This window comes from Sparus aurata, chromosome 14, assembly GCF_900880675.1.
Source record: "Sparus aurata chromosome 14, fSpaAur1.1, whole genome shotgun sequence".
Classification (NCBI taxonomy): domain Eukaryota; kingdom Metazoa; phylum Chordata; class Actinopteri; order Spariformes; family Sparidae; genus Sparus; species Sparus aurata.
In genome coordinates this window covers 2,751,798-2,778,931 of record NC_044200.1, presented here as the reverse complement: position 1 = coordinate 2,778,931, position 27,134 = coordinate 2,751,798, and the positions used below count along the sequence as shown (strand labels likewise).

Sequence of the window (27,134 nt, the reverse complement as noted above, 5' to 3'; positions counted from 1 at the left end):
CCCTCTCTCCATTCACACTATGATGGGAAAGAGACAACATGTGCTGGGCAATAAACATTTCTTGTGATAAGGGACTACCCGTTGAGTTCACAAAGGGGGGTTGCCAGACCCCAAAGGATTATCGCTGAAAGTGGGAAGACGACCATTTGTCACCTTAAGTTCCCTCTTACCTGACTTATATAGGGTCTATGTTAGCAAGACACTGGACATCCGAGACTCAGAAAGGTCTCCTTTAACATCTGGATATTGTTCACTTTGATGGACTGTTGATAATTCAGTGCTCAGTGGTCACTGGGAAAAACAAGGTCCCAATCTGTTATACCAGGCTTGTCATCAACAGATATCCTCCATATCTGGCATGGGCCATCAAAGTGCCACAATGTGTGAGTTACGACACTCAACCCAGCCAGAGTGTCTCTACATTCCCAGCAGGAGAGAGGAAGAACTTAATTTGTGTCTTAATGCTAAAAGGGTATTTAATGTAATCTCATTTTTTGCAGGACAAAATATTCTTAATCAGCTGGGTGAGAACCCAAACATACTTTTTTCCCCTGTTTTCTGAGCTCAAGGAAACTACAGTTAGTAATTTCAGATTTAATCTCTGAAAGTGTGATGGAGCCACAGCTCCACCTAGTGGTAAGTCCAGGTATAGTTAAGAGGAGAGTTTCTGAAACAAACAGACTTTATATTTGTACTTATACATATGATCAACTACCTCCAACATATATTTTTGTACCAAAAATTAAGCTAACCCTTTTAGACATGTTTTTAAGCCATCAGGGCTGCTAAAAACGTATGTACTTGTGTGACTTGCTATAACCAATAACTTCCCTTTTTCCTATTAGACAATTTCTGTCATGTTCTTCTTTGTTTTGTTTATGTAACAAAGGTTGATGTAAAGACCATGGTGGATTAAGGTGAATAAGTCGATCGTGATCTTAAAACGTTAAACCGTTATTATATTTCATTAAATAATAAGTTCGCAATGTGAGGTGTAACGTCACCGGAGGTGCCAGTCCGCCCTCAATTCTGCCTTCAGCGTAAGTGTTAAAAGAGCAGACTTCACGTTGCTCGCTCCCTTCTCCTCTTTTTTTCATAACCCCTACCTGCTTAATCTTTTCTACGACGCGTTTAAACTTATATTTTTCAAAACTTAATCTCCGTACTGTGCTTTGTTTGCGGCTCCGGACTTTTTCTCCTGAGATCTGAACTGCTCCCAGAACTCTTACCAAGCAACACGCAGTTATTTTGAAAATAACTTCACTTCGAAACCGAAGCAAGAACGAGATTAATCCTTTTTGTACTCCTTTATATCGCCGAGTATTGCAACACAGTAAGCCAGAAGAAGCTATTTTTGTTTTTGTATTAAGTAACTAAGGCGGACTCGCCAGGCCAGCGTTTCTTTCCCCGTTATTTTTATACAAGAAATTTAATCGATATATGTTCGGAGCTCCGCAATAATCAGCTCAAGAAAGAGACTCTGACCAGAACTCGTGATTATTATAAAGTCGGCGCAGCTAACTGCTCAAGAAGCTGTGAAGAAATCCACAGCCTAGAGAAGAAATAGCATCCGATCGTCTCCGACCGCCTCCAGCGCACTCAAGCAAGAACACTGCTGCCGCCTCCCTGCACAGAGACGAAGCTGCTCCAGACAGTCCGGAGTCCGGGACCCCGCTCTATTTCAACCAAGTAGGCTAAACATTTCACACGACAAAAGTCACACTCGAATGGGATCAGAGTTGGTGTTTGTGGAAGCTTCGAATATATATAGACATATATCACAAAATCAAAGCCCTCGCCATATCGCCTCGATAGAATAAACATTAATTCTGTAGTGGTAAATTATCGGTTACTTACACTAAAACCCACCATCGTTTAGAATTCATCTTGTCCTCATTTTATTTCACAATTTCTGTTAATGTTGTCACATATTTGAATCATTATTTCACATCCTTTATCCTGCATTTATTTAGTAAATAAACATATTTAACCATATGTCGTTGTCTGTGCTCTTTTAATTTGAAGTGGGAAATCGATGGTATCGTGGAAAGAATTCATGACTTCAGAATAGGAGCAAATTGAAATTTAACAGATCAATTCTTTTGTGTTCAAGCCAAACTTGGACAGTTAATATTTTGACTAGTTCCCTCCGAGCTAGTCGTACATAGAACCATCGGAGGTGGTGCCCCGTCTAAAAGTACAATTAATTACCAGTAATCAATTATCCCTTTTATCAAAGTAGTGTCTTCTACAAATGCTTTACCTGAGACAATACTAGTGTGGTCCAACAAACATAACATCTTTCGCGCAGGTGCCTGGCTGTTCACATAGGGAGCACAATAGCACATTAGAGGTTTTTAAAGGACAATTCCATTTCATTTCAAACATGTGCCACAGTTTCATATTACATTTACTCTATAGAATGAATTTGAAGATATTCCTCACCGTTGCTACTGTTATGCATTAGCTCCTCTGTCCAAGCATCATCACAACAGCATAAAACAGGCGCGGACAGCTCTGAGGCTGTATTCATATTCATATTCATGCTGTAAACACACTATCAATGAACACTTGTTTCAAATTTAAAGAAGATGGCTCAAAGTATGACCATTCTACAGTCTTTAGTCCATGTAAAGATCTAGTCGAGCTCCATTTTGAGACACTAAATGAGTATGATGTTTTGAGACACTATAGGACTTTTTTCTTTCCATTTTGATATATTTAATTAGTTGGAGTAAGAATATTCACACACTTTGAGCCATATAAGGTGTTATTTCTGGGTGGACACGTACTTCTCTGTCAAACTGACAGGTGGCTGTGTGATAGAGCTGCACTGCTCGATGCTAGGCTTGGTTTAGCATCGATGCTAGGCTCGGTTTGGCGTCTGTTCCCATACAAGTTACGTGATTACACAGACCCTATACCTATCGTCAACGGTTCAGAAGTAATTGAATGTTCTGTAAAACACGTTTTAGAGGGTTAAGGGATTGAAAACAGTACGAGGCCTAGTCGCACATTGTTTGTCCTCGCCTCACGTAGCCTGTGAGCCAACTCTCGGCTAGTCCATTTAGCTCGAAGCTATCATCCCTGTCGCTCTCAAAGCCTGAAATACTAAAAAAAGAAGACCGGGTACAACATACTCCAAAAGGTCACTGCACAATGCACGGGAAAAGGCTTTTGGACACACGGCTGTTTCACACGGCAGCCATTTTGGCTGCTAGCCGCCGTTCGGTTACGAATAAAAGCAAAAACCAGCTATCTGTAACAACACACGATGCAGCAACAAAATCAAAAGTTTAACATGCAATTGATAAACGTCCCGACATGACTGGATATCTTCATCTCAACACAGCAGTAGTTAGAGGAAATAATTCTTGACAGTGTTTTTTCAGTTCAATATGTTTTCTATGAGATCGTATTCCCCCTAATGCTATCATGTGGAAAAACAGTCGAATTAAAGTCACGACGTGACGCGACGTTGATTGGACGTCTTCATCTAGACGCAGGTTGAGAAAATGTTTTCTGGCAGTATTTATTCAGTTAAACCGCTCTAAAATGCATATTTATATAGGTCATATTTGCCCTGATATCATTTTATCACGTTGAAAAACAGTCGAATTAAAGTCACGACGTGACTTGACGTCGATTGGACGTCTTCTTTCGACGCAGGTCGAGCAGATGTTTGCTGGGTACATGTAGAATTCTCAACGTGTCAGGCCAGCCCGACAAACATGACCGGACCCACTCGGCTTCACGTGTGGTGAAGAGACAATTCATGCGGGTGTGTCGGGCTGCGTAGGGTTTGGGCTTAAAAACACACGGGCCGGGCCGGGTCGGGTTGTAAATTTCAGGCCTGTCGACAACTCTAATTACATGACAATGATGAGCAATGACGTTTGATTAGTATCAATATTAATTGGTATGGCATAGGCTACTTCCCAAAATCTGGCAGCCACGGCACCTTATTCTGATAAAATAGCAAACAGTCAAGGCTGAGAAGTGTTGATGAGCAGTAAGTGTCCATTTTAGGCTACATCATGGCATTTTAGATATTTAGGTTAAAGGTGTGTTGAAAGGCTGCATAGTAGTTTCCATTTGTAGCAACCCTCTACTGTGGTTAAACATGTTTTAATAAAACAGATTTTAAAACTGCTAAATGATAAATAAAAGCTTTGCAATTTAAGCATTACTAAAGTAAGTATAAAAAAAAGTATAAAAGTATTATTAGCAAAAGGTATGCCCACATTGAACGAGACTAGTTGCTTTGCATGAGTTCATAAAGCAGCCTGGTTTTAGCCTGATACAAATGCATCTTATAGCTTTTTAAAGGAGGGAGCACCTTTTAACCTGAAGAATTAGAATTGAGCTGCTATATCACGGAAATTCAGAAAATACTTATCAGAGATGATTTCAATAAAAAGGACAAAATAATCAATTGAACTACACAGAGCAGACAAGTTAACAAGTTAACAATAGACGCTAAACGTCTGAGATTTAGGATGCTGATGATACATTATGCTTGAAAAAGAATATACCAAAGTAAATGTACTTATTTGCTTCCACAATGATTATTTGATAGACTTCTAAAGTCAGCAGGGGTGTAATGTAGTTGTTCATAGGATTGAGAGGGTTTGTGAGCGTTTTTTCCAGTCAATTGAATAAACATATGCACAGCACACCAAAATAATTAGAGTTGGGTTTGGGATAATAGTAAAATACATTCCTTCGGGGAACACATACATGAATTACTAGTCGGATGTACTCCGCTAATTATGAGGGGCCGGTCTAAGCCAAAAATGCCAGGGCTGATTTTTGTCCCAGTTCAGCACTGCTTGAGACTTGCACATATGTGACTTGGTCCCATCTCTGGCTCCTTTTATACCCAATCATGGCACTCACCTCTTTCCTACCTGTTCACCTGTGGAATGTTCCAAAAAGGTTGTTTTTTAAGCCTTCCTCAACTTTTCCAGTCTTTTTTTGCCCCTGTCCCAGCTATATTGGAACGTGTTGCAGGCATCCAATTCAAAATGAGTCAATATCTGAACAAAAACAATAAAGTTTATCAGTTTGAACATTAAATATTTTGTCTTTGTTATGTATTCAGTACAAGTGCCCCATCATTTCTCTTTGTTACACATTGATATAATTTTTATTTTTATGTTCATTAAAGATGGGGTTGGTACCACTGTAGGAGCCAGCAAGAGCAACCTATTTTTTAAAAAGGAGCCAGCTGAAAAAAAAGTCTACTTCAGGCTTACCTCCACAGTCACACCTCAAAATACATAAAGGCACACTGCCTGACTACAGATTGCCCCATAGCTCTCACCAGCCAGCGGGGAGATGTGTCAGCAGCTAGTCTGCCATCTTCAACAAACTGCTATTAGCTTTTTTAATCTATTAACAACATAAATAAACACGTCTCTTAAATGCCAAAAATACCAAAAGCAGCCTCTTCATGACTCACTTACATGTAAGAAAACGCCAAACATTGTCATAATGAATGTAAACAATGAACATGGCCATTGTTAGTACTCAGCACTGACAAGCTAGCATTTTAGCATTAGCTAGCATTGTGTCTGAGATTTTTGTTCCACTAGCTCACTAATAGCTTTAGCAATAAATCCAAAGCCTTGTGGAGGTCACAGAGTGTAGAGCTTGTGCCAGCAGGTACATAGGTATATGGGAAGCCGTTTAGGACCAAACGCGTACTTCACTTACACATACATTTATACTGGTACTGTGGGCTTCAGCACTTGCACATACATGCATGCTCTCAGTAGTGTATATGCATGTGAGAATGCATATCTGTGCAAGTTCAGTATGTGTATATGAAAAAAATCAGTATGTATGTATATATTATCTTTATTGACAGACTCGAGGTCCAGGTATAAAAAAAAAAAACACACACAATAAACAGACAAACATAAGATTACACATACATTACACATGTGTGCTCAATGGTTAAAAAACATAAACATGTTGGTTCCAATATTTCCAAAAGCTGGAGAAATATCTTGTCTCACTTTGGGTAGGGTCAGTCAATGATATTATAATCCCATTCCTAGAATCAATCAGCCGACGCATAAATTTAAACATAAAATTCCTAAGTAATGCCTGAAAAGTGGGAACATTACAGTTCACAAACATCTTGCTAGCACTTTCCCACCTTGGGTATTTTAACAGGATTCTAAGAGCATCATTATATGCCACCTTAATCTTATTCATCTTTGCTTTACTATGGCTACACCACAGGTGTGCTGTGTAAAGCGGAGAGCAGTATGCTTTAAAAAGAGCTGTTTTAACTTCATCAGTGCACATATGAAATTTGCGTGCCAGCATATTTGCCTGAGCATATAATTTATAGCACTGGCGCTGAATATCATCATCATCACTAAGGTCATTCCTGATGATATGCCCTAAGTATTTTACTTTGGTTACAATAACTAGCTCTTGTTCAGACAGGTAAAAGGAGGGAAACTTTAGCTTCTGATCTTCCTTAGTTCTAGCTATCATGATAACACTCTTTTTAGGATTAAATTTGATGTCAAACCATACTTAGCACAAACTCTGAGCAGTTGCTGTAAGCCAGCACTATATGGTGACATAATGATTAAATCATCAGCGTACATTAAATGGTTAATAAGTTGATTCCCCACCATACATCCAGTCTTACACTCTTCTAATTCTCTAGACAGACCATCCATATACAGGTTAAAAAGGACAGGTGACAATATTCCGCCTTGTCTGACCCCATTGGTAACAGGGAATGGGGTTGATGTTGTTTTGCCCCATCTAACTTGCATGGTTTGGTGAGAGTACCAATAATGCAGAATTCTTATTAAGTATGCAGGCACCCCTCGCTCTTGCAACTTAATAAACAGTTTGCCATGATTAATGCGGTCAAAGGCTTTGGACGCATCTAAAAAGCACATGAACATTGTTGAATTGCGCCTTTTATAGTTAGAGACAAGTTCTTTTAAAGCATATATACACAAGTCAGTGCCATGCTTAGTTTTGAACCCAAATTGGTTGTCAGTCGTTATAGCATAATCTTGAAGCCTGTCAAGCAAGATCCGTTCAAACACTTTAGATAGTATACTAGCTATAGCAATTGGTCTGTAGTTATCTATGCTTGATGCTTTGCAGGATGTATGTAAGAGCAGAAGTCGGCGCCGGGGACGTGCAAAGCCCCACTGTAGACTGTAGACAACCGCCGCCGCCCATTGGCCCGGAGTCTACACTCGCCCGCCGCCCGTTGGCCGGAAGTCTACAGTGGCCGGCGCCCTCGCCGCGCCCCATTGGCCAGCGCTCTACGGTTCGCACGCCTCCCCGCCCCCTTGCGGTGATTGACACTTGGCAGTCAACGGTTCGTAGGAGTTGGGAGATAGCCGAATTGCCACCGTTTATCGGGACTTTTTCCCCGACAGACAAACACCGGGTAAGAGTGAGCGGATCGGAGGACTTGATCGTCCACGTTTGACTCGATCCGAGCCGTTTATTCATCTATGTTTTTTTCCCTCCTTGTTAATGCGCCTTTTGACGTCGCACATAGTCTGTATACGCTAGCCTTTGCCTTGACGTGAGTCCGTTCGTTCGTTCGTTCATTCATTCATTCATTCATTCATCAATAAAAATCATCGCGACTATTCATTCATTCTAGCGGACAACAGTGTATTGTTTCACTGTTAATGATTGTTATTCTATTCTGTAGTATAGATCATTTCAGTCAGGTAAAGTCTGTCGTGGGGGATGGGGATACCTGCACTTGCTTTGACGGGAGGGGGGGTTTAAAAAAAATACAAGTCACATTCTGTTGTGTGTGTGTCCAGTCAGTCATTCATTCATTCATTCATTCATTCATTCATTCATTCAAAAATGATCGTGACAATTCATTCATTCTAGCGGATAAAAGTGTATTGTTTAATTGTTGATGATTGTTATTCTGTAGTATAGCTCATTTGAATTGGGTAAAGTCTGAAATGACAGCTATTAAGTGCAGTTATAGGCTACACACACACACACACACACAACACACACACACACACACACACACACACACACACACACACACACACACACACACACACACACACACACACACACACACACACACACACACACACACACACACACACAAACACACACACACACACACACACACACACACACACATAATACATATATATGTATATTCTGTGTATAGATAGCCTATAACAGCACGTAATAGCTGTCATTTCAGTACATGGGAAGAGAATTCAATTAAGGAGAAAAATAGAGTAATAGACTTATAATTTTTTGTCTTCCTCTGCATGTCAGAAGTTATTTGCACAGTTAAGTAAGTTGTTCTGTAAGTAACTTGAGTATCACTGCTGTAAATAACACTGGTATTGGTGTTATAACCCGACATCTGCACATATGAAGTAGTTTCAATGTCTTTCCCACACATTGTTTCAAGGCCCCACTGGCTGGATGTGTCACTTAGTATGACAAACTTGGCTCATTTAAGTAAGCCCATTTTCACTGGCCTCACATTTTCTTCTACAGAGTGAAGTAAAAGAACATGGAGTTCAAGGCAGCTTCTCATTCAGCAAGTGAGTCAAGGGTGAAGGCTGGGATATTTCTTCATCACCTCCTGTATCCTTCACACTAAATATAGTATTTAACAGTCTGTTTGTGTCATTACATTGTCATTAAAAGACCCATTCACACATATTTGTTTTGTTGAGCTTAAGTACTTTTATCAAGGGTGAAGTCCCAGTTCACTTTAACAGTTCAATGTCAGCTCTCTTTTCTCTTTTCAGCTAAGAGACCTGGAACAGATCCATTGTTGCCTGTCTTGTCTATTCTGGACACAAGTGTACCACAAGACAGGCAACAATGTGTTCTGAAAGCAACGAAGGAGGCCAAACTATGCCAGTCATCCAAACCCTCCATAATATATGATGACAGCAGACTGAGGGATCCAAAGACGGCTTGCGAGGAAGGTAATATCTCTGCATAAGTGTCACAGAAGTACAACTAACGTATGATCCATGTGGATGTGTTTGCACCTGACCCACCCTGTGCGGTGCTGCAGGCATGCCAAGCTACTGCCCTTGTAAATAACTTACATGCTTAATATTTGTAATCAACTCTCAAATGTGTAACTCTTCAGCTAAAAAGAAGTGCCTTCTGATTACTGACAATCCCACGGAGAAGCAGTATCTGGGTCAGCTCATTGTCACATTTGGGAAGTACGATGGCAAAAGTTTCAAGTGGCTGATCGAAAATGACGTTGGATATCTCAAATTGTGAGTATTCATTACTAAACAGAATCACACATTGTATGAGTTGTTTTTCTTAAATTCAATAACATATTCTCTATTTTAGTATCCTCGATCGCCACATTAAGGAGAGCCGCCACCCAGACAGAAAAGGTGCAATCCAGGCCGAGTGGGTGAAGGACTACCTGCACCGGTACGTGGAGTTGTACCCTCCAATCTCCTGCCACCTGGAGGCAAACGTGGACAGGGCCATCTATGGACAGGGGCGCTTCAGGTCGTTCACGTTCCAGGAGATGTGGCGGTGGTACAGCCTTCACAAGTGCCTCCAGGCGGATCCTCAAGCCGGAAGCGACTACGAGCGGAAAATGTCTCAGGAGGCTTTCTGCTCAGTCAGACAGTGGCTTGTGATGAAGGAGGAAGACATCTCTTCAAAGTCGCTGAAGCGTTTCCGGCACTACATTTTAAACAAGGAACAAGAGGTAGGTCAAGGCTCCTTAAGTTTAAAGCAGGGTGCAGTTCATATGACAAACCTCAAGCCTGTTCTCAAACTGCACTTTACAGAAATCTCCCCAAAAAGTGGCCCCCCCAGCAGCATCTGCCACATCCAGCACCTCAGGGACCAGAGGTGACGACGACGAGGCAGATGATGCTCTGCTGGCAGAGGCACTCAACACCTTTGAACGTCAAGGTACATCAGTTTATCTCCTTGGATTAATATTACTGCATGAACCGCATTAATGCAGAATCTGTATCGATAAAACCAGCTACAGAATAACACTGAGGCGGGTTCTACAGTCCGGTCCTTTAGCAGCTTTGACACAGATTTTTGTCCTCATGGCTGCATAAACTTTTGTCCTGATTTCTTTTCAGGGGACACTGACCTGACTCCTCCAGATGCTGCCTCCCAACTACAGCCTCCACAGCCGCCCCAGATAGAAGCTGTTTCACCGTCACCTGTAAGCCCATAGTTTATAAATTACACTGACCATGTCAACATTTAGGTTTTATACTAATACACTGATCTCGTTAAAGGGTCCTTCGTCGGCTCCTGCTGGTCAAACAGGGACGATGTCTGATATGACTGTGGCAGCAGTAGCTGCTTCTCCAAGTGAGGTAATACATGCAGCTTAATGGAGAAACAGCCTTATAGTCAGAGCACTTACTGGTTACTAAATGAAGCTCTTGTCTTTGTTATTCAACCAGGTGACATACGAGGGGTGGCACAAAATGTGGGAGTCCGGTCCCCATGGGCTCCCCGAGGCAGACATCAGGTGGCTGAAGGAGGATGCTGAGAGAGGGCTCTTTCAACCCCAGATGTCATTTGAGGACAAGCACAGGAAAATCAGGAAAAGGAAAGTCCTCAAAAGTGACCGAATGTGGTTTTATCCACCTGAATTTCCTGGAGTGGTGGTGGGAGGAGGAGTGCCCTCGGCAGACTCTTTTTTTCACGGCCGCGTGTTTTTTTGGAGACCAGTCGGTGTGTGGGGATACAGCCTCCGCTGTCCCAGGTCTGAGTGCCCAGCGCGTTCAAAGAAGGACACATTTCTGTACCGCTGTGGCTACTCAAAGACTGTCAGACAGATCTGCCACATGTCCGGCTGGTATTCGATGCTGACTGAGGTCCTGGCCTGTAATGCTTGCAGGAAAGCTGCCCAGGATTCAAAGGACCATTCCATTGGCCGCTTCCTGGCGTGGGATGCAGGTGTTTTAAACCAGCTCAGTCCAGCCCACAAAGCCGTGTTCCCTGCTGTTTTAACGCTGAGGTGAGACTCTCAGTTGTTTCACTGTAAATTGAATTCTACAAGATTGTATGAGAACATGTCATTCTTAATAATTGTGCTGTAATTTCAGACGTGGCGTGGACAAGCAGGTGATCCGCCTGATGAGGGATCGCACTCAGGGCAATACTATGGCCAAAGTATGGAGGCAGGTCCAGGAGAGCCACTGTGAGGAGTACCTGCACAGAAAAGACCTCTACACCACCCTCCTCAGCCAGCTCAACAAACCTGGTGGGATCACAAGTAAGTCAGACTGGAGTCGTCTCTTTTTGTTTCAGTGTATAGAAACAGGGATGCTCTGTCAGATGTAGCTAATAGATAATTTCCACCTGCCGGCCTTAATAAGGAAAACATTATACAACAGGAGTGCACACTGTAACAGGAATGCGGGAGCTTTCTAAGAAGACTTAGACTGAGGCAAAGAATATGAAAAATAAATAAACTTATTTACACACTTACCTTTACTTACCTTAAAGTATTAATACTCACAGTAACCCTGATGAATATTGTAGCTAAGAGATCATTTCCATCTGCCGGCCTTAATAATGAAACAATGTACAACAGAAAGCTCCCTCATTCCTGTTACAGTGTGCACTGTAACAGGAATGAGGGAGCTTTATAAGAAGACTTACACTGAGGCAAAGAATATGAAAAATAAATAAAAAAACTTATTTACACACTTACCTTTACTTACCTTACATTATTAATACTCACAGTAACCCTGATGAATATTGTAGCTAAGAGATCATTTCCATCTGCCGGCCTTAATAATGAAACAATGTACAACAGAAAGCTCCCTCATTCCTGTTACAGTGTGCACTGTAACAGGAATGAGGGAGCTTTATAAGAAGACTTACACTGAGGCAAAGAATATGAAAAATAAATAAAAAAACTTATTTACACACTTACCTTTACTTACCTTACATTATTAATACTCACAGTAACCCTGATGAATATTGTAGCTAAGAGATCATTTCCATCTGCCGGCCTTAATAATGAAACAATGTACAACAGAAAGCTCCCTCATTCCTGTTACAGTGTGCACTGTAACAGGAATGAGGGAGCTTTATAAGAAGACTTACACTGAGGCAAAGAAAATAAAAAATAATAAAAAAAACTTATTTACACACTTACCTTTACTTATCTTACATTATTAATACTCACAGTAACCCTGATGAATACTGTTGGTAGCACTGAGCCCGTCAGATTCTTCTACCCCTGATGGAGAGAATTAAAACCGTCAGTAGCGCAAATATAGATCCTACAGTCTAATGTTAAAGTTCACTGTGTGTCTGTGTCTGCATTCCTTTCTGTTTCCAGGGATTCTCAAACATCAGTTTCAGCGGCCACCACCAAAGCGGGAGCTGCCCTCGCCAAAGCTGCTGAGGAAAACCTTCCTGATCGCTGAGACAGAGAACATTGAGGACTACCGTACCCAGATCATGTCCACATTTGGCAAAGTCCTCAAATACGACTCCACCAAGAAGGTAATTTTGATGCAGTCTGTCAAACAGGAACATTTAATTGAAAAAAATAGTCATTAAGTCAATTTAAATTAAGTATTGATTATGTTTAAGTGATCAATTTAGTTTGAATGCGGTAAATGAACGAAATCCCATGAAATTATGGCCAAGCATCATACAGAAGTCTTTAGAAAATAGAAACAGAAATAGAAAATAAAAGCCATAGATCTCCCTGTCACTCTTCATGTCTCAAAAGAAAGTGTCTCTGTGGATAAACAGTCCCTGAATAGTTAACACAAAAGATATGCGCTAAGATTACTGAAAATGTATCACTGTTGTCCGTTTTAAGGCACACTTACAAACATTAGACACAAATTCAAAACAAATTAAAGACAATTACAGCATGCACCTCTTGGATCACGTGTAGAATAACCTTATTTTAGAGCTGTATGTTTTTCCTCTGCAGCAGCGACATCATTACATGGCATCAGAACATGTCCCTTTATGCCTTTAACTAAACTCTGGTCCTGTGAGCACTATATTGCTTAGTCCAGATTATTTTCAGGTGGATGCAGTTCTATATATGTCACCCTGTTGATGCCTTTTTTATTACATTTGTAATCAGTTTTTAATGGCTTGATGAACACAAATTATTATCACTTCAATAAAGTTACTTATGACAGTTTTTACACACACACACACACACACACACACACACGGTTTTACTGCTGTTAATGGTTGAGTCTCTCTGTGTTCTGTTTATCATCAGATTTGCAAGAAACTTTCTGGAGACGGAAAAGGCACTGCAGAATGGTGCACCAATGTGGCAAATGAACTTGGTCAGATCCTCATGGCTGTGATCACCTGTGAGGAGTCGCTGGACAAGATGCGGCCAATGGCTGAGGGCCTCATGGAGAGGTACAAAAGAGCAGGAGAGGCACCTCCTGAACTAATGTATGTGGACCGTGGCTGCTGTCGCGTGCATGGTGTGTCACATCTGGAGCAGCTGTTCAGTCAGTGGGCTGACAGTGGCATGATGGTCCGGCTTGACATCTTCCACTGGATCCACAGATTCGATGCAGCTGTTAGAACAGATCACCACTCAAAGTACGCCCTCTTCAAGTCAGCGCTCTCTGCTGCGGTGTTCTCATATAATAAGGACGACATGGCGCTGCTCATCCAGGCTATACGTGCAGGTCACCACGCCAAGTATGATTCCCTCTCTGATGATCAGATCATTGAAATGCATGTCAGCAAAAATGATCTGAAGCATTATGTCAGGAGGATCACTGTTGGAGCCCTGGAGACCTTTGCACGTGTGCAGAATGCCATCGACATCCTGAAGGGACAGGCTGGGATGGATGAGAACCAGGTCCATCTGTTCAAGGATGCAGCAGCCATCGACCGTGTCTGGGAGAACCAGCAGAAACACCTGGAGTGTCTGCAGGATCCACCAGGGAGAGACATGTACACCATCACCAAGCACATCACCCGTAATGGTGTGCGCCTGCCACATTACAGCACAGTGAGAGGAAGCAACAGCCTGGAGGGATTCCACTCCTTCCTGCCCAGCATGATACCGGGGCCCCACTGTGCCGCAGTCCCCTTCCAGGTGTATCTCCTCAGTGGAATTGCACGCTGGAACTCCGACAGGGAGTCAGCCGGTGTCAAAGGCCAGAAAGGGAGGAAGCACATGGTGTACGTGTCTCCTCTGATAGACCGCCTCAACCAGAGGTGCCAGGACTTGTTTGGCGAGGTTGAGGAGGCAAACTACCGGCCTCCTGTGCCTGCTGGGGACGAGCGAATTGGTTTGGAGTATCTGTTCTCTCAGTCGTCAGAACCGTTCAGCGCTCCAGACCATTACGCTCAGACCAGAGAGACCCTTCAAGCAGCGGAGGATGAAGATGATGAGGTGGTTGCTGCTGAGGTGGTTGCTGATGAGGATGACAATGATGTGGGCTACAACTCCGACAGTGAGAGCGACAAGCTGACGCCGCTGAAGAAGGGTCTGCATCTCACTGATCTGGTTGTGGCTCCTGAGCTTGATCCCTGTGTGGAGGATGTGTGCGGTCCAAATCATCTGCCCGGGTACCAGCACGTGGAGGAGCTGAGCGCTGTGCTGGTCGAGGTTGCCTTGGAGGAGGGAAAGCTTGCGCTCGATGAAGCCACAAGACGGAGAGTCATCGGCTGCTGGAACAAGCTTGATCTCCACGATCGCAACATCCAGCAGTTCGACAGCCTCTACTCCGCACGCTGGGGTAACGCTCTGTTCGGCCGCTGCAAAGGTGATCCGGCTGAGTCATCACTGGTTCAGAAGCTTAAGTTCAGCAAGCGTTACTCGGCCGCCCACCTGCTGGACTCGAGAAAGAACCGTTTGATGTACTGCATCATCAAGCAGCTGTGGCTTCATCCCGACTGTGGCGGAAAGGATCGAGGCTCGCCACAGAAGCATCGCATAACCAAATTGTACCAGCGTGTGCAGCAGAGGGTGACGGTCGACGACCCGGAGCTCAGCAAACTCGGGATTCCTATCCTGAAGGTGAACTTGAAGTGTGTTGCTGAGTTCATTAGGAGACAGGAAGCCTTCTCAGCCACAAATGTCACTGATCAAGGTTTATCAGTCCTCCGCCGTCACCAGAGTGTTGCAAGCACGAGTCAACCACCAGCAGCAGAGCTGCCAGATGAGAGACCCCATACTGCTCGACCACAAGTGCAGTATCTGGTCACACCATCTTTGGCAGGGACTAGGAAACTGAAGCTGAGGATGGATCATTTCCCGCTCCCCGCTCAGCCGTTGCTCACACCGATCCTCGTCGCTCGAGCTGCACCCCCCACTCAGCCGCCACTTGCACCAATCCTCATGGCAACAGCAGGACTACAGCCCACCTTCACTCTCTTGCAGCCCCCAGCAACATCCTCGACGCTAATTGCAGCTGTTCCACAGCCGGTATCTGCAAGATCGACTTTTTATAAGACAAAAAAAGCAGAGCGCAGTGGTAGTGCACCTCAGAGTAAAGTGAGACTGTACACCTGTGTACTGTGTGGCCAATCCACTCAAGGACACAAAAAATACAGGAAAAAGACCTACTGTGAAAAATCACAAGCATCCACATCAAAAGAACTTGCCGGCCAGACTTTTGAAACATTTGCAGACTTCCAGAAAGCAGTGGATGAGGCTTTGGGCCCTCAGTCACAGAGGCCAGGGCCATGAGGCTGTCTGAGCAGACATTCCACACTGTAAATATTTTCATACACACATGCACTTTGCATGTTGTACCTGTGTTTTTATTGTGTTTGTTTTTATTGCAGCTGGGTTTTTATTGTGGCTGTGTTTTATTGCTTTGTTCTATTGTGGTTGCTGGTGTCTCTGCACCGTGTTGTAAATAGTACCTTGAACTCATTCTTGAGTAAACGTAATCGGGCTCAAATATTACTTTTTACAAGTAAAAGTCTTTCAGTGTCTGATATTTAATGTACAAAGTCATAGCAGTGATTTTCTGGCTTTAAATGTTCATCTGACATCGTGTTTGTGATGTGATTTTGTTCTCTTTTTAATCAACCCTTTTACCAGTTTTGATATTGGATAAATCTTTGTTGAATTAAAGGGATATGTTGGGCCTTGGCAGAGGTGTACACTCTACTGCGCCATTGTTATTATATGTCTACATATATATGGGGGTTATATATTACTTGAATTTGTTCACAGGTGTTCCCTTTACACTTTCCAGTATACTTGTGTGACTTACTGATGTTATTGTATATATTATTATATAATCATATGATATATGTACATTATATAATAATTTATTATATAAATAACTTCAGCAATGAAGAACCCGTTTCATTAGATTCCTTGTTTATTAAATTTGTGAACAACTTTACATTTCTCTCTTTATTGTCATACCAGTGCACAAAGACAAATCATAAACACGAGAACAAAATAAATCATTCCATTGCTTCAGCCACACCACAGATTTGAAGATCATCGATACTGATCAATATGTATTCTGTGTCAGCCCTTACACACTGTTCATATCCTGACACTTGACAGAATGAGTGACATGAATGAAATGTTTTAGTTGACTTTTATACCACGGTACAATGACATTTCTCATTTCTTTTTCTCAGTAATAGCAGCAGTATAATAATAATAATAATAATAATGAATAAAACATTTGTAGCACAGAGCTTGCAGACCCCTGGAGAAGCTCCTATCAGGATAAACATGTGCATCCTCACTCATAGCTCCTCCAGCAAGTACCTACACAAGTATTCTCTTGATAAAATAGGCTGCATTTTATTAAAATGCAATTTAATAGAACAACAAATAGCTGTTTTAAATACAAAATATCACTCCTATGGAATGCATACAGATGATGTCAACAATCTATACATTATTTGAGTCTATAGGGGGTGAACAACATATAGATTACTGTAGTTTCCAGTAGACGCCGCTGAATTCCTCATGTGTTCAAAGGGGGAATCTCCACTGTCATCTTTTCTGGTGGTGAGGGACTGCATTCCTGCTCTCCCCTGCAATCACATGACATTCAAATCTTAATGATATATATAGCATAAATGGGTTATTACAGAATTATGGACATACGAGGTAAACACATCACAGCTGGTGACCAATGTCCAGTTCTCTGACTTCAGATATGATGTATTATCAACACAAGATGATGAAAGAAGTCACTGTGATACACTAAATGACAGTTGTGTATCACAGTGACTTCTTTAATTATCTTGTGTTGATAACACATCATATCTGAAGTCAGAGAACTGGACATTGGTCACCAGCTGTTATTCTCTCTCTCCCATTTTCTCCTCTCTCCCTGAAACACGACCTCCCAGCACTTCACCTGTCAGGCTGACATCAGAGGTGAGGATGCCATTATTTACCTGTTTCACAGAGCTTGCACACCCCTGGAGAAGCTCCTATCAGGATAAACATGTGCATCCTCACTCATAGCTCCTCCAGCAAGTACCTACACAAGTATTCTCTTGATAAAATAGGCTGCATTTTATTGAGATGTAATAGAACAACAAATAGCTGATTTAAATACAAAATAGCACTTACATGGAATGCATACAGATGATGTCAACAGTCTATGCATTATTTGATTCTATAGGGGGTGAACAACATATAGATTACTGTAGTTTCCAGTAGACGCCGCTGAATTCCTCATGTGTTCAAAGGGGGAATCTCCACTGTCATCTTTTCTGGTGGTGAGGGACTGCATTCCTGCTCTCCCCTGCAATCACATGACATTCAAATCTTAATGATATATATAGCATAAATGGGTTATTACAGAATTATGGACATACGAGGTAAACACATCACAGCTGGTGACCAATGTCCAGTTCTCTGACTTCAGATATGATGTATTATCAACACAAGATGATGAAAGAAGTCACTGTGATACACAACTGTCATTTAGTGTATCACAGTGACTTCTTTAATCATCTCTCTGTCCCACTTCCTACTCTCTCCCTGAAACACGACCTCCCAGCAGTTCACCTGTCAGGCTGACATCAGAGGGGAGGATGCCATCACATGACATTCAAATCTTAATGATATATATAGCATAATAGGTTAATAGTTCGGCTATGGACATAAAAGGTAAACACATCACAGCGCTGGTGACCAATGCACAGTCCTCTGACTTCACATATGATGTATTATCAACACAAGATGATGAAAGAAGTCACTTAATGACAGGTGTGCATGTATTAAATAGTGGTACATGATATACAAAGTCATTAAATGCTGAGTGAAACCAATCAGGGACTTGCATCTTCTAAAGTTACCTCATAAAAGCAATAATAAGCTATCTAATTCTCAATTGATAATGCTGGAGGGAAGCCTGCAACCTAGGGGAACTCCTCAGTACTTCAGCTTTGGGTTTACAGTCTAAATTTTTATTTGCACTTCGTACGGCCCCAGGCCCGTTCGCGAGTATGTGTATACATAAAAGTGCATATGAGCATAGACAAGAGTGAGAATCCAGTATATATAGCTATGAGTTCCACATCAAATTTTTCGTGTAAGTAGTCAGTTTATGACTGGGGGCTTCAGAACAGAACTGACCAATCTCATGAGCAACTTAAGTCATGGTGCAACTAATTTTTTCCAAAACATTGACTATAGTCCATTCTAACATTTAAAAGGAATGCCAACACTGAATACTGCATAACAGATAACATTGGGGTTATGCACAACCCTCTTAATCACATTTTCTCTGGCTCAGCCCAAAACATGTTGCCTCAAAGCATGCTGGGGAAACTCCACCCACCTATTACCCAACTGAGTCATGTCTCATTGTTAGCGGATTTATGATAATGACACAGCTGCTTCATCAGGGCAGTTCCACTGTCAACGTGAGCTGTACACCGTAAGTCTTGCTTTCTAATGCTTGCCAACCCCCAGATTATTTAGCAGAATGATTTCAATCATTCAACGCTATATGTAGGATGCATTTATTGTTGATGGAAAGCTATCTTGTCAGATCCACCAGCTAATAAGGCACAATGCCTTACATAAGCTAGTGTTAGCATCGTTTTTCTTTCATCTAACCACAAGAAAGTTCATAAGGCAACTTCAGTTCACTAACATTAGAACCAAGAAGTGTAGTTACAGCCTTTGTTTGTAAAGCCAAGACATAAATTATGTATTTAATGCCGTGTAATGTCGTGTTTTATCAACTTTGGGGAAATTAAGGACAGATGCACCTAACTTTTTCATGTTTGTTCACCCAGAACAGGAGGTCTTCTCTCCACTGTAACCTCCAGCCTTGCCATCATTTTCAGGTAATGTACTCTTTTGTCTCACATTAGCTGTGTATGTTATATAGCCAATAAAGCCACAGTATTGACCTAATGTAGGAGGACATAAAACTTAAAGTCTGTGTAAAGCAGCAATACATTTGTGTTAAGAGTTTGTCACACCACAGAAACACGTGTCATTGACCGCTGAGCCAAATTTGAAAGATTAAAAAAATTGCCAAGTATATAAAATTAGGTCTCAAAATCATGGAAAAACAAGCACTTCTCCCTGCTGTGAAACGCTGGGGGGTGTCAGTTAGAGGCGCTGGAACCACGCCCACGTGCAGGAGGGCAGCCTCCTCCGTGTACTGTACAGGGTTCGTATGGGTGCTTGCAATCCTTGAAAGTGCTTGAATTTCAAAGTTGTGTTTTCAAGGTCTGAAAAGTGCTTGGATTTTAGTTTAAGTGCTTGAAAGTGCTTGACAATATAACTCTGTGTCTTGGCAACATTGGGATCAGACTGGATGGTTTTCTTATTACACAGAGAAATAAAATCAGTGTGTGTGTGTGTGTCGTCACATACGCAGCCTGGTAGGAATAGAGAAGGATGGCTGAGGAGAAGGTGAATTTGATGCAATTTGGACTGATGACACGTTCAATATTAATAAACTTTGATGAATAAGCGAAAAGCTTATAAAAGTTTATGTCAAAAAAGAAAATTACAGGGTGCTCTCAGGTCTCTCTTTGTCCCAGTGCAAGTGTACCTGAAGAACACCAAGTGGCTTCCCTTTTTTTGGATAAAACTTTGTGTTCTCCTTTAATTTCTGAAGTTTTTCCTATCATGAAACATCATTTTAGATGTTTACAGCATGATACAATGTACATAATTGTGATAAAAAGTGAAAAAAATAATCATGAGTATATATATTCCTGTAGATATGTATTTTACCCCAGCAATAAGGTGCTGGAAAATTTTGTAAATTACCCTTAAAAGTGCTTGAAAAGTGCTTGAAGTTGACCTTGAAAAATGTGTACGAACCCTGAAATAAAGACATCATACTCTGCAGTTGAGGTCAATAAAGTCTGTTGTTTGAGACTTTAAGGCATTATTTGACCGATCACATCAGAAGAAAGGCACAAATATGTTGGTAAGGTAATCTGTTGGATGCCAAAAAGGCAATATTTTGTAGCTTTAAAGATGTCTATTCTTTTCTCAAGACATTTTCCTTTTAAAAATCAAGTGCAGGGAGATTAGTGTTTAATAGAATGAGTTTGAACAACAAATGTTATCTCAGAGTTTGTTAATGACAGCGAGGAATGAGTCTCTACAAGTTTCAAAGCAGGGGGAAGCAGCTCGTCCATACTGAAGTGGAGCACTGTCAGCAGCAGATTGATGACCTGATCTGCCTGATGGATGGAGCTTCAGCATTCAGCTATCTGCCTTTCTGTCTGCGTCTGAGCAGCAACACGCAGCACTGCAGAGCAACTCCACTCCTCTGTTCACAGATAGCACTATCATTTCATTCAAAAAATATTAAACAAATTGCTCTCCTGTTCACTCACAAGATAAAGTACAATTGAATCCAAAACCATATAATCCCTGAAGAGGAAATGCAACTAAATACATTCTTGCTAAGAAATCAAAATGCCTGTGCTTTGTTTTAACTTGTGCATTTACTGTGATTCAGACAGTTATTGAAACGCTATTGTAAACACATGCTGTGTCTCAATTCATCCTTTGGAGGCCATATTTGAAGGCAATTACAATGCCGCACAAAGGCTGTCCCAATTCAAAGGCTACTCGAAATGCAGCCCACAAATGCTTTTCCCTCTTTCTGGAGGATGCACCGCTACTATTCTTCATGGCCTCACATATCCTAGACATAGTCTTTGCGTGCCCAAAAAAGGAAGAAAGAAAGAAAGAAAGAAAGAAAGAAAGAAAGAGAAAATGGCAACCTCAAGTGACACCGATCTCACACTCAAATGTACGTATTGGGTATTTACTGGGTTTTTACGTATTTGAACATCCAACTCCAGATAACTAAACTTAAAACTTCAACTTCCTTAAAACCTCAAACTTTCAGTTCAAATACATTGGTAATGCTTAGCTTGATGCCTTTGGAAGTAAAGCCCTAAAAGCCTTCACTTTCAAATGTTAGACATTCTGAGGTTGACTTATATCTTATTAAGACTGTTGAGATGTTATAGACTATTGTTGCTTCATGTACATAAATGGACCAGGATGAACAGATTTAGATCAGGCTGCGATCCCTGCTTTATTTCCAGACTGTAACACTGTAAAGTCTAATTAAACATTTGAAATGAATAAAGAGCTAACTTTAGGATTATCCTTATGATGAATATATTTTTGCTATATTAGAACCCTTTTGTCTGTTGACATAACACAAAACGTCTTTTACATTTTATTTTGTTTGAGGGAGCAAACAGAGAGCTTCATCAATGTCTGAGGTCAGAACGACTGTGTTCACGGTGGCGAAACATTCCGCTGTGGTTGGATGGAAGTAAGGCAATAATAAATAATAAATAGCCCATTTGTCAGTCCTGATGTCACTTCTTGTAAATCTTTGCATCCCTGTGTTAATGTGATCTTGTGTTTACCTTTTCTCTTGCTTCTCTGTGTGTTTAGAACAATTCAGGAAAAAAAGGGCATGCAGGGGAAGGTCGAGCCCAGCAGGCCAGAAACAAGTGGGACCATTTAAAGAACTATTACAAACGTTGGTGCAGGTTTGAATGATGATGTGGAAACTAAATTATATCTGTTTTACCCATGCACGTTAATAAATAATTTGCTGAAAATTGCTCCTGTGATTGATTTCCACTGCCTTAGGATTGCAAATATCCAGGGACAGGAGAGGGGGTCAGTGGGAGGCCCAGCGCTGCTGCTGGGTGCTGGTTTGTCCTCATGGATGAGGTGTTAGGACAGAGGCCTTCCACTGCCCCCCCCCCCGTCCTAATTGCCTCCATCCCTGAGGACACACCAAGGCCAAGTGCTGCAGAGGCTGACCATGAGGAGGAGGAGGATAACAATGATGAGGAGGAGGAGAGCCAGGCAGGGCCGAGGAGAAAGAGGAGGAGGAGGATAAACTCCTTCAATAGTTGAAGGAGGATATGAGGCTGCAGAGGGAGGCAGAAGAAAGGAGAGAGCAGAGAGAGGATGGCTCCACAGGATGGCCAATCGTTTACAACAACATTATTTCTGTTGTTAATTAGTTAATTTATGAGTTATTTTTAAATGGTTTGTTCATAATTGTTCATTTTATACAATTTGTGAATAAATATTGTTCTATTGTTACACATTGTCTATTCCATTTAGTATTTAAAACTTAAGTACAATTTATAACAGGGTTAGCAAACGGCATCAAGTGCTACTTTTCAGGGACAATAAGGGGGCATGATGTCACCTGCCCTCAGGCAGATGTTGTGCAGGACGGCACATGCTGTTATGAAGTTACTCTGCTTCAGTACTCAAAAGAACCCCAAAAGAATCCTGTTGATGACATACCTGAGGCACAAAGGTGTGGAGCACCTCCAGCGCTTGCAGGAGGATGCACCTGAACCTGGTCTTCATCATTCCAAAGCTACAATAGCTACATGATTGTAGTTTATAAGATAATTTGAGTTCATTTTAGAGCTTTGATAGATGATACTAAATCTGTTTATCGATCCACTTATCGGTCTAACTAGGCTTCCCAACTAGACCATCCCATTTAACAACGGTTGACCCGGCCTTTCGGAGGTCTCTCCGAGGGACTCGTCTTTGAATACCGCAAAGGCCGGGTCCTTCGAAGGATGCACACCCTGAATTGAGACGCAGAAACTAACTAGCTGGTGAGTCGGTGTTTTTATCCAACACATCCTCATATCTATCTGAATAGGTTGATCGCCAGTGACTTCCAATATGACATTATCACTGTTCTCAAAACAACATGGCCGTTGCAGCAAGCCCTTCTTTAGGTTTAGGAAATGAAACCTACATTATGAACTTAATTTGCCTGACATGACGGCTCATCTAAAAAATTGCAAAGGAAGTCACAATGTTTTAAGTGGGATTTCTGCAATGAAGTTGCGGGATCAAGTGAAAATTGCAAAAATCCTTGCACTTTTGTTTGTGCTTCTTCTACCACTGTCTCACTCAGACACATGCATGCACACACGCGCACACACACAAACAGTTTGTCAAGCAAACAGGTAAACGTGCTTGTAGCTACACTCGTTCTTGAAAAAGGCCACGAATCATACTGATGTCAAGATTCATCCTTTTATTTCCTCCTCATTCTCCTCCAAAGACGACACGACAAACAATCTTGAGACACCGTGAAAACTGAAACAAAAAAATCTAAGTGAGGCCAATGCAGCGCAAAATAATAAACAGAATACAGTCCCATTAGAAATAACCAAAATAATACACAGGCAAACAAAAGTATATTTACCGTGTGCGCCTCTAGAACATAGTGCAGTCTGTTTGCTTTTCTGACCAGGCGTACGCCATGTATCCGGTCTCTCTTTGCTCTAAGCGCGCGGTCTCTTTTTACCCACAATTCCTCATACAACAAGGTCATATGACCGTACGTTTCAAAATAAAATAGACCTCACATTGAAACTCTTTCTTTCTCTTTACACTCTCAATTTTAATACTCTAAATTATTTATGAATTCATACTTATTTATTAACCTTTTAAACCACTACGTTAACTCATGAAATACTGTCTCCAACAGTTACAATGCTTCTTATGCTTACTACCAAACATGCTTATTGGTAGTAATATAACAAAACTGAGAGACAATGATATGGCAAAATTATATAAGAGCTATAATGATGATTAAATAAGTTTTATGTAGCAATGAGGAGTGGGTTTACACAGCACCACCAGAAGGGGGTCCCCAGTAAACAAACATAAATTTGTGCTTCAATTAGCTTGCTAACATGCTTTGTAAGCCCTAAAGCCAGACATATGAAAAAAGGCCTCTTTAAGAATGAAGCAAAATATTTGTCAGCAGAATTACACAAAAAACAACTGGAGGGAGGATAGGGCTCAGCCCAGAATAGACCCCATTGACCCTTGGCAACAGGTGGATCTTTCATTTCTTTGCACATTTCAATTAACCTTGAAACTATGTTTTGTGAAAACCATGAAACACCAGAAAATCAACCACCCAAAACAGATCTGCTGTCAGCTTTGTGACCAAGGACCATTTAATATTTTAGTTCACCAAATTTGGAGATTTGGGGCGAGTGAGTGTATGCTATTGAGATACACTTTTTAATGAAGATAGCTCAATCTTCATCAACATCTTTAATATCTCATGTATAGCAATTGTGTTGAAGCCTTCTTCATTATCTGAGCTGAGGCTGATGGGATAAAAAAAAAATCAGCATAGAAAATGGTAAATGCTACAGGTAGGTGGTGGATTTTATCTGGTTTCTCCGTTTTTTTTCCATTGTAAAACTTTGTAAGCTTTCCAAACACAGACAGGAGACAGTAAACTTCCCAGCCTGCCTCTCTAATTTCTCCCAGTCCATTTATAGTCAACACTGATGCCAGGTTTTGCCATCAGCCAGCAGCAAGACTGATGGGAGGTGCTGTCTTTGGATTGGATGCTTCCTGGTTGTCAGGAGCAGAGGAGGCTGGGAAGAAAGCTTTTCATTCTTGTGGGTTACCACGGGACACAGACTACAGCCACTCAGGATCACTCCACTGTGTGTGCCTGCACACACTCCATCATGTTATCACAGTGGCAATGCTATGTTATCCTGTTAATCTAGTAATGGTGAAATTCATTCAGACAGTCTTGTGGGAGTCAAGGCTTAGGGGAATAGATATTTCTAGGGGTACCAAATTGCCACTGGTAATCACTGAAAATGGTGGTTAATAATGTGAGGGTAATACCCCCTTCTAACACCAATAGCGTAATTTCAGAGCTGTAGTTACAACCTCTTAATTCTAAGAAAAATCCGATTCCATGTGTTTAGAGATCCAGTCCAGATGAGATGTTGAAAAATCAACCTGACCCTAAGGTTAAACTTATTGACTGGTTATGTCCAGTGTTCAAATTTCCAATGATTCTGAACAGATATCCTGATTTCTCATTTGTGTTGGTGTTTTTTTAAACCTTGGACTGTTTTTTCGTGTCCTTCGTAAATTCCCTAAAGTCAATTCCAGCTTTTCTTTTGTCAGCATTTGGATCACCTCCTGTCGTTCCTCCCTGTACATACTACACTCCAGCAATACATGTTGGACTGTTTCTGGTTGTGTACATTGTGAACAAAGACCTGTTGGATTTTTCCCTATTTTACTGAGTGTGTGTTTGAGTCCTGTGTGTCCTATTCTGATCCTTTTTTCCCTCCGGTTCCTGTGTTCATATTATCCCAACTTTCCTGCCAGATTTTGTACATATGTATACTGATAATAGATTTGGTTTCTTCCTTACTTAGTGGTATTTCAATGTTAATTGTGTTTGATCTTAGCGCTAGTTTGGCCAATATATCTGATTCTTCATTTCCTTCGACTCCTACGCAGGCAGGAACCCAGAGGAAAGAAACATCCACACCTTTATTGTATAGTCTGTATATTGGATTTGATATTTCCAAGATCTTGCCTGCATGAATTCCCTGATTGAATACTTGTAAGTGTTGAGATACTGTCTGTTGCTATTGTTACTTTGTGTTGACTACTATCCTCCACCGTCTGCAATGCTAATATTATCCCCATTATTTCAACTGTATACACTGAGAGATGATACGCTGTCCTGTTTTTGATACCTATATTACATTTTGGGATGAAAACTGCTGTTCCGGTACGTCCTGTTTCTGGGTCTTTTGATCCATCTGTGAAAATTAATAATCTATCAGGGTACTGTCAATTTATATAGTTTTGTACTATTGTCCACATTGGTATTTTTTTGGTTTGTTTTAGTTTTTTCCAGTATTTGCATATCTGTTGCTGGAGTGTAGAATTACCAGAGAGGTATTACTGACTTTGGTACTGTACTACTAATGTTTAATACTGTTAACCTTATTTTATGTGCCATTTCTTTGCCGAAACATCTAGCTTTAATTTCCCTGTGATCCCAACACTCCTGCAGGATAGCCCTTGCTTGATGCAATGCCCCATGTCCTTCCAAATTGACCCAATATGCCAGCATGATCTGGTCCCTTCTAATTCCCAGAGGCATTTCGGCCACTTCTACTTGAAGCGCAGATATTGGAGATGTTTAAAATGCTCCTGTGCACGTACGAATGACTTGTGATTGTTCCCTGTCCAGTTTCTTTAAATTTGTCTCTGATGTAAACATATATGCTAAACTACCATAATCTGATACTGATCTCATGAGGGCCCTATATATGCTTAACAAAGATCTTCTGTTTGCTCCCAAGTGTTGGTCTGCTAGACATCTCAAGCGTTTTTTTTTACCTGAGATTTTGCCACTGACATTTTAAATCCCCATTTATGCGTTCATTCCTCCACTTTCCCTATTGCCTTTTGCATTTACTTTTTTAAGTATTCTAGGTTTCTTCCCCTTACCCAAAGTGCCCCACCATCTGCATATAGTGATTTTCCTACTGTGCTTTCCTTTCCCTCAAAGATATCAGTTATCATTATATTAAATAATATTGGGCTGCACACACTCCCTTTTTGGAGTTCCATTTCCAGCAGTGTACATTTTAGAGTGCTTAACACCAACCCTCACCTGTATCTGTCTCCCTAACATGAATCCTGAAACCCGATTAAACATTTTACCTCCTGTCTAATTTCTCTAGTTTAATGTGTAGTCCCTCCTTCCATAGCATATCATATGCTTTATCTACATCAATAAGTACTGAAACTACCATCTCTTTGTTTGCTT

General features: G+C 41.3%; 1 long non-coding RNA gene across 1 annotated transcript; it reads right to left on the bottom strand.

Moving 5' to 3' along the window:
- Positions 1–16,343: 16,343 nt before the first annotated feature.
- On the bottom strand, positions 16,344–17,862 carry LOC115595265 (uncharacterized). Its single transcript, XR_003986669.1, has 3 exons — positions 17,585–17,862; positions 17,407–17,492; positions 16,344–17,037 (listed from the first exon to the last, which is right to left on the bottom strand). It is a non-coding gene; the product is annotated as an uncharacterized LOC115595265 (long non-coding RNA).
- Between the last annotated feature and the right edge of the window lie 9,272 nt (positions 17,863–27,134).